This window comes from Phoenix dactylifera, chromosome 18 (genome assembly GCF_009389715.1).
Source record: "Phoenix dactylifera cultivar Barhee BC4 chromosome 18, palm_55x_up_171113_PBpolish2nd_filt_p, whole genome shotgun sequence".
Taxonomy (NCBI): Eukaryota; Viridiplantae; Streptophyta; class Magnoliopsida; order Arecales; family Arecaceae; genus Phoenix; species Phoenix dactylifera.
In genome coordinates this window covers 9,465,340-9,474,780 of record NC_052409.1, presented here as the reverse complement: position 1 = coordinate 9,474,780, position 9,441 = coordinate 9,465,340, and positions in this window count along the sequence as shown.

The following is a 9,441-nucleotide window of genomic DNA, read 5'->3' as shown; positions in this document are numbered from 1 at the left end:
AAAAAGGCCGCTCAGTTTCGACCCAATGAACGTCAACGACCATCAGCTAAATCTTCACTTCGACCCAGAGTCAGCTCGACTTCGGAACTTCTTCGAAAGCTCCACCAACTTTAGATATTCACTGACTCCCCCGACCAAGCTCGGGGTACCTCCAGACATTTGCCAACCCGCCCCGACCAAGCTTGGGGCGCCTACCCCAGCAGTACGCCCCGACTCTCGAGCTCGGGGCGCTCCACCAAGCACGCCTCGGAACCCGGGAAGCCAAGCTACTCCTAGCACCCGCCAAGCTGACCTCGTCAAACGCATGACGCGACTACTTAACGAGCTGGCCTCGCCAACGACCGCACCCATGTGCGGGCCTACGCCCACCTATGTGGCGTACTTCATAACACTACCGTGTCACGTCTCCATAACTGGCTTTCAGCAGTCAAACGACACCTTGACTACTCCGGTCATACCCTACCATGACTGTCAACACCTTACCGTTCTCAAGAATGGGCAGTACCGTACGCCACCAGCTAGCCTAAGCTGCCCGCCATCCAGCTCAAAGCCACGCCCCCTCATGATGAGAGCTAATAGTGTCTCCGCCACCTAGGCCACTCCACCGAGACTATAAATAGCTCGGTCAGGTAACTTCTAAGAGACTTTGGCTAGACCAAATTTACCTTACTCTAACTTAATCATCGGAGAGCCCTCACCGGAAACACCGGTGAGGCTTTGTGCAGGTTCGCGGCCATTGCGCAGGAGGTAGCTTTCATCTTCTCCTTTCAACTACCGGCAACTCCCTCGACTCCACCGGCGTGGTCACTCTCAGGCCAAATTTGAACTACAACATTTCTAGCGCTGGAGGAAGGGCCTGAGTCGTGATCATGAGGCTAAGAAGTCATGGAGCTCCGAGTGCATTAAGAAGTCGGGCCTCGCTACCCAGCCGCTCTCGTCAAAATTCACCCTCTGCAGTACCTGCGCCAGCGGACCAGGTCTCACAAATCCAGCCAGAACGATTTGACCTGATCTTTCAGCAAGTTCAAAAGCTGACAGCAGCTGTCCAGGGTCTGCAACGAAGCGGGGCCCAATTTGTGCCCCCTCTCCGTGGGTGTGAATCCGCGAGATATCACCCGCAGCGTCGCTCCCCTATCAGACACCATACGGCGGGCGAAAGGGAGCCCCGCCATTGTCAAAGCCCCCACCGAGTCCAGTCTTCAAGCCAAGAAAGCTCACCACGTCGTCGTCATCCTGGAAGCCGACGCCGAAGTCTAACCCCCCGGTCGCAAGAACAGCTGTCGGAGGCAGGGTCTGCCCCGTGTCAAGGCGCCTGCAGTGTCGACCAAGAACCGGAGGCCCCGCCGACCACAGGCGACAGCGTCCCCGTCGGGACTCAATAGGAAGGTCGAGAAGCTGGAGCGACAGATCCAAATGCTCTGAGACCAGGCTCTTAGGCGCGACGTGGACGTTGATTTCACGACCGAGTCTCCGTTCTCGCGATCGGTTGCAGACGAGCCGATCCCCCAAAGGTTCAAGATGCCACAAATGGAACCATATAATGGTTCGTCTAATCCTCTAGACCACCTGGAGAGCTACAAGGCTCTCATGGCTCTCCAAGGAGCCACAGATGCCCTGCTTTGTAGAGCCTTCCCAGCAACCCTCTGCAAAGCAGCTCGCCTCTGGTTCTCCAGGCTACAACCCTGATCGATTCTCTCTTCCGAACAATTGGGAAGGCAACTCGCCACCCACTTCGCTACTAGCCAGCGTCAGCGCCGGACTTCAGACTCCCTCTTCGCTATTAAGCAGAGAGAAGGGGAGCCTTTGAAAGATTACATCGATCGCTTCACCTCGGCTACATGGGAGGTTCGCGATCTTGATCAGTCTACGCCATATCGGCGTTAAAGACTGGAGCTCGATCCTATAAATTTCTCTTCTCCATCGAAAAAAGTTTTTCCATCAATTTTGCAGAAATGCTGGCTCGAGCCCGGAAGTATGCCAAGGTTGAAGAAGCCATGGCCTTTCGATGAGAGGCGGCCGAGTAGCCAGCTAAGATGAAGAAGAAACGCCTTGAGGAGCGCTCCCGTCCAAGGAGCCGATCTCCTCTGTGTGAGAAGAATCCTCTCCAGCCCCGGAGCCCGGTTGACCCGAGGTCTCCGGCCCAAAAGTTCAACAAGTATGCTCCCCTTCCGAAGTTCGGGAGGTACACTCCCATTTCTTCCTCGCGAGCTGAGATCCTCATGGAGATTGAGGGTCAAGGCTACCTCCGACCCCCGCTAAAGATGCAGTCTACGGCTCCGCGGAAGCGCTCAAACAAGTACTGTCGCTTCTATAAAGACTACGGCCATGATACGGAGGACTGTTATCAGCTCCATGATGAAATCGAGGCACTCATCCGCCGTGGACGGCTGAGCCGATTTGTTACCGGCCAACCTGAAAGAAGAGCGCCCGAGGAGCAGAACCGCGAACCACCCGAGGAGCAAAACAACAGTCGCCCCATCGCGGGCGTTATTCACACCATTGGCGGAGGACGGCCCAGAATGCTTGAGACGTCAGGCCGAAAAGGAGCCCCTTCAAAACGTCCACGCACTGTGGAGGTTATCTCCTTCTCTGATGAGAACCTAAAGGGTGTTGAAACTCCCCACGACGACGCTGTAGTGATTTTCCTTACCATCGCAAACTATGATGTAAAAAGAGTTCTGGTGGATAATAGAAGTTCTGCAGAAGTCTTGTTTTATGATGCCTTTCAAAAGATGGCAATGGCCGGAGAGCAGTTTGAAAGAATGAGTACACCCTGATCGGGTTTACAGGAGACTGTGCCCGTCGAAGGGGTTATCAGCTTACCAGTCACGGTCGAAAGTGCACCCCGAGAAAATACTGTGAAGTTAAACTTTCTTGTAGTCCGGGTCGCTTCGGCCTACAACGCCATCCTCGGTCGACCAGGGCTAAATGCCTTCCGAGCAATAGTGTCAACTTATCACCTCTTGATGTGGTTTCCTACGAGCAAAGGGGTCGGCGAAGTCCAAGGGGATCAAGCAACTGCGAAGCAGTGTTACATGACTGCGCTCAAAGGCAAGCAGCCAGCCGAGCTCCCCCCTCAAGCATTGCCCATTGAGGGGCTAGAACTGTGGGATGAACCAAGACAGCAACGAAGTGAGCCGGGTGAGCCTTTCCTTCGCATTCCCTTGAGGGATGACAGACCCGAGAAGACTATACAGATCGAGTCTGGTTTGAGCCCAGAGATTCGAGCCCATGTGATCGAGTTTCTCCAGGCCAATGCGGACATGTTTGCCTGGTCGTCTGCCAACATGCCGGGAATAGACCCCGAGGTGATGGTTCACCACCTCAAAGTACAGTCGATCTACAAACCGGTCAGACAAAAGAAGCAGAGCCTGGCAACTGATCGGCAACAGGTGGTAGCCGGAAAAGTCGACAATCTTCTCAAAGCCGGCTTTATCAGGAAAGTCACCTACCCCGATTGGCTTGCCAACATTGTCCTCGTAAAGAAAGCTAACGGAAAATGACGCATGTGCGTAGACTACACCGACCTGAATAAAGCTTGCCCGAAGGACATCTTTCCTCTTCCAAGGATCAATCAACTCGTTGATGCCACCTTCAAACATCAACTTTTGACCTTCATGGACGCCTTTTTTGGATATAATCACATCCGAATGGCATCCGAAGATGAAGAAAAAACTGCCTTCATTACTGACAATGGCCTCTATTGTTACAAGGTCATGCCTTTTGGACTGAAGAACGCTGGTGCAACATATCAACGGCTTGTCAGCAAGATCTTTAAAGATCAAATCGGACGGAACATGGAGGTCTACGTCGACGATATGTTAGTAAAAATCCAGACGGCCAGTCACCATATTGCTGACTTGGGAGAAGCATTATCCACGCTCCGAAGGTACCAAATAAAGCTCAACCCTGCAAAGTGCGCCTTTGGGGTCACTTCAGGAAAATTTCTCGGCTTCGTGGTGACGCAACGAGGAATCGAAGCTAATCCCGAAAAGATCCGGGCATTGCTGGAAATGACACCGTCGAGGATAGTTCACGAGGTGCGGCAGCTCGCTGGACGGGTGACGGCTCTTGGAAGATTCGTCGCTCGATCAATCGAGCGGTGCCTCCCCTTCTTCAAAATTCTCAAGAAGCCTAAGGACTTCATATGGTCTGAAGAGTGCCAGCGAGCCTTTGAATAGCTCCGACGCTACCTCGCCACTCCCCCTTTGCTTACGAAGTCCCAGTATAGGGAGGTTCTCTTTCTATACCTTACGGTCTCCCCAGCAGCAGTAAGCTCGGTGCTAGTCCGAGAAGAAGAAAAAAGCCAAAGAGGACCCATCAGCTACGGAAGCAAAGCGAGCCCCTGATCTAAGTGGGGGGCATCTACAAAGTCATCCCTTAAGCTCAGCTCGGGATGCCCTGCGGCATCAACGGGGAGCCGAGGAAGAGCACCCCCCTCTACAGGAATCTACAAGCGAGCCCCTGATCTGAGTGGGGGGCATCTACAAAGTCATCCCTTGAGCTCAGCTCAGGATGCCCTGCGGCGTCAACGGGGAGTCGAAGAAGAGCACCCCCTCCGCAGGAATCTACAAACGAACCCCTGATCTGAGTGGGGGGCATCTACAAAATCATTCCTTGAGCTCGGCTTGGGATGCCCTGCAGCGTCAACGAGGAGCCGAGAAAGAGCACCCCCCTCCGCAGGAATCTACAAGCGAGCCCCTGATCTAAGTGGGGGGCATCTACAAAGTCATCCCTTGAGCTCAACTCGAGATGCTCTCCGGCATCAATGGGGAGCCGAGGAAGAGCACCCCCTTTCGAAGGAAATAAAAAAAAACTTGCGCTTCCACTCGTGAATGGAGGAAGGCGCACCTCGAAAGAGTGGAGTGGCCCCCTAGGAGAGAAATACCACTACCCTTTGCCTGCGAAGTTAGCTTTCAACATGAAGCACCTCTGGAAGACATTAATCGAGGGAAGTAGGCTATGTGCAATGCACAGGAAGAGGAAGCCCACTATCATTCTCCATGAGTTCGGGGTGAGCTACGCTAGAACTAAGTAGTAAGCCGCAAGGAGCTCGCTCACGAACCCATGCAAGAGGAACCTCAGTCCCACTCGGAGTGTATCCATGTACACCCCGATCCGACCCTCAAGAGGATCGTCAACTCAAGCCTCGGGACCAGGGAGTTCCAAGGTGAACCCCGAGGGAATGAAAAACTGCGCCCGAACCTGGGACAGCTCTTCCCCAACCATGCGTGAGCTAAGCCCATACGGGTTTGGGCTCCCATCAAACTCAGCTTCCTCCGACGACGAAGAAACCCGAGCTTGAGATAGGCCCGCACCAAGCACAAGGGCCCTCGAGGGTGACCCCATTGCCTTACCCACAGTGAAGGAAGAAAATAAAGAAAGAAAAGCCCCTCCGAGTGACCAACAAGGGGTAAGAACACCTACCTAAGGGACTCACCGAAGAAAAGAGACAGAAAAGGATTGCTGAAAGGTTCGCCGAAAAACTCTGGAATGCTCCGCGAACCTCCAAAAAGGTTCGAAAAAGAGGCGACGACAAGTAAAGAAAGGAAGAAAAATAGGGATCCTGGAGATCTCCCTCTCAAGGCTTTATATAGCCTGTTTCAGCGGCTCTAATCGACTTTCCGAAACGACAGAACGATCAGATTTCGCCACGCGGCGACCTCCGAGACCATCATGGCAAATCTTCCCCCAGACTGTCATACTAAAGGCCCGTCATCATAACGGGCACTTTTGAAAGCTGGGCATTGATGAGGCCCCTCGCATTCCGCCCAACGATGCTTCGAAAGGAACCGCGCACGCAAGGCATTAAAGGGACTCTAGTAACCACTTCCTCTTCAACTAACGTGGCAACCTAATCCACCCAAGCTCGCTTCACGAAGCGCGACCGGAAAAGATCGGCCCTTGACATGCATACCTAGTTCGGTACACACCTCATTTTGCCTATGTAACTGAAGCACTGGACGATCATGAGTCTGCCTACTTCCATCATCCGAGCAGGAAGGTAGCTCGACCTTAGAAGTGGGGGGCAAATGATAGGAGGAGAAATGGATCGTCCAACCCACAACTAAAAGGCCGCCCAGTTTCGGCCCAGTGAACGTCAACGACCATCAGCGGGATCTTCACTTCGGCCCAGAGTCAGCTCGACTTCGGGACTTTGCCGAAAGCTCCACCAACTTCAGATATTCACCGACTCCCCCGATCAAGCCCGGGGTACCTCCAGACATTTGTCAACCCTCCCCGACCAAGCTCAGGGCACCTACCCCAGCAGTACGCCCCGACTCTCAAGCTCAGCGCACTCCACCGAGCACACCTCGGAACCCGAAAAGCCGAGCTACTTCCAGCACCCGCCAAGCGGACCTCGTCAAATGCATGACGCGACTACTTAACGAGCTCAGCCTCACCAACGACCGCACCCATGTGCGGGCCTATGCCCACCTACGTGGTCGTACTTCACAATACTACCGTGTCACGTCTCCATAACCGGCTTTCAGCAGTCAGACGACACCTTGACTATTCCGACCATACCCTACCGTGACTATCAACACCTTACCGTTCTCAAGAACAGGCAGTACCGCAGGCCACCAGCCAGCCTAAGCTGCGCGCCATCCGGCTCGGAGCCACGCCCCCTCATGATGAGAGCTGACAGTGCTTCCGCCACATGGGCCACTCCACCGAGACTATAAATAGCTCGGTCAGGTAACTTCTAAGGAACTTTGACTGGACCAAATTTACCCCACTCTAACTTAATCGTCGGAGGGCGCTCACCGGGAACACCGATGAGGCTTTGTCCAGGTCCGCGGCCGTCACGCAGGAGGTAGCTCCCGTCTTCCCCTTTCAACTACCGGCGTGGTCACTCTCGGGCCAAATTTGAACCACAACACATACAAAGTTGCAAGCGAGAAAAAATAGATATATATATATATATATATATAGTGGAGATGTTGCCTGATTGAAGTATCTCATGCATAGAGCATTCCAAAAAGTCCACATCATACAGTAGGTTTGATCAATAGGTCAAGCATCATTGACATACAACATATAACATGTGGATATCATTAGCTTCATAAGTTTAGTCATGAGATATTTAACAAAGTCATTAATGATGTGGCGTGTTGAAGTCGCTCTAAATTTCTCTTTAAAATATTGTTGGCCATGTTACGCATGGTAGAGAAAAAGGGAGCCAAGCTGGCTTGAGTGGAGTTTGGAAAGCTAGGTAAAATAAGTAGACATGGATCGAATACCCACTAGTAAATTCCCGCCATCATTTTGGAGAAAATAAAATATTAAATTATGAAGATAAAGTATTGATAAAATTAAATTAGACATAACATATTTAAATATGTCTCGACACATAAAAATATTTTTATGGATTTCATTTCTTAAAATATTATATAAAACTGAATCACCTTAACACCAAATTTATGTTGTTCATGGAGAAATAATAATACCATCACAATTGGACTAGGCTACTATTCCTTCCATATGCGATCCATGCCCTGAATGATTTGCAAACTCAGGGGCTTTAATATTTTAAGACATGTTTGGTTGGAGAGAGTTGGGCAATCGAATGGAAATATTCGCTTGGAGAAGTCACATTCCTACTCCCACTCTAGGAAGAAATAGGAATATCCTAATCTCCCAAAATCTAATCCTGACTTTCCTTTGAGTGTTCAAACCCTATTCTGCCAATTAACTTAAAAATTATTTTTCCAAAATTATCCTTCTATTTAATTATTTTTTAAAAAAATACCCCAAGTTTAATTGATTTTAAAAAAAATACCCCTATTTCTAAATAATTTTTAAATTTTGATTTCGATTCTAGTCGCGAACCACAAGCATGGCAAAAGTAAAGAGTTTAGGCAAATCAAAAAAGATGCGAGCATATCATTGAAAGTAGAAGGGATGCTTTGGTAACATGGTAGTACTCGGACAACAAAACAAGACTATAATTGCGGAGTTTATTCTGTATGTACCAAGGGGATGATGGCAAATATCTAGTCAACCTCTTAATCATCGGCTAATGAGATACAGAGAGCATTATTTACACCCTATCTCAACAATCCAGCTAGTGGTTGAAAGCAAGCGCCGTGTGGATCATGATTGATGGAATCAGAACAAATGAGGATCATATAACTCTTAGTGAACTGGATAAGAGTTTGGCCATGATAAATTTCACTAAGTGAGAAGGCACAAGCCAATGGAAGAAAGTTCGTCATGGTATTGATAAGTAGGCTAAAAGCTCAGTATCTCGTGATGATCAATTACAATACGTAGAAATAAATCGAGGCGACTAAAGCAATTTTCCTAAGAACAAAAATTGTATTATAGGTTAAAATAAAAAATATGGTCAATATAAGCCATACTAAGACCCATAAGGTTATTTGTTTAACAGTTGATGTAGGGTGACCATGCTAACGAACATACGTAGTGAAGAATAACTGGCAACAGTTTCTAAAACCGTAAAGAGTAGAGGCCAAACATGGCGGCAACCATCAGCGTGGACAGTTATTATCTTTTAATATAAATATAAGTAAAAATTATACTTTGTAAAGAGACCGTTCAACAATGCTAATCAATACATTTTATCTTATATTAATTTTTAATCTATTAGTAGTTTGTACTTTAGGAGTAGCTATAACTTTAAATCTCTACTAATGTAGCCTAGTATTATATTCCTATTTCAATCCAAATTCACCTCCTTTGAATAGTAGTATGACGGTAGCTAAAGTTCTTAAAGATCAAAGCATCTAGACCCACGTCATTCTCTATCCTTTCTTTGGTTACCACTTTTCTGGCCCCTCTAATGCCAGTGGCATACCTGCACACACATCATGCCTCTATCACCCAACTTGTGCCAATAGGTTCTCTAACATGCCTGCTCACTTAGGTGGTGAGAGAGAGACTCCGCAGCAAACATATGCTTGTATTAGTAAGTTAATGTACACATGTATCTCCTATATCAAAAAGAAATCTGCTGTGACAATATACAACGCTGGCTTCCTTTCCCTCTAAATTCATGATATGAATATTTTGGATTAAGGTTACAACAAGCGTACATGATTCTCCTTTCTTTTATTTTCTTCTAATGCAAATATTATGTTTTACTTTTCTTTGTTTTTTAAATGGTAAATTGTTGTTGTTGTTCTAGTTCATTTTTGGTGTTAAGTTCACTAAGTAAAACTTGGAATCTTCCAAAAGAAAATTAAACTGACTTTTTTTTTGAAAACAAGTATAGAAAATTTATTCCTAGGAGATAACATAATGGTGTCCATAGGTACCATGAGTCCAACAATTTAATCATAGAATCTAATTTGGCCAAGCTTAAGGCTGGTAGGATTAATCTATTTTGTTTAATAACTTTATTACTTCGATGTGGGTCACCATTGATCCAACCATGAAATTTCTTTTAAATAGATATTTTCAAAAACTTTGTAGAAC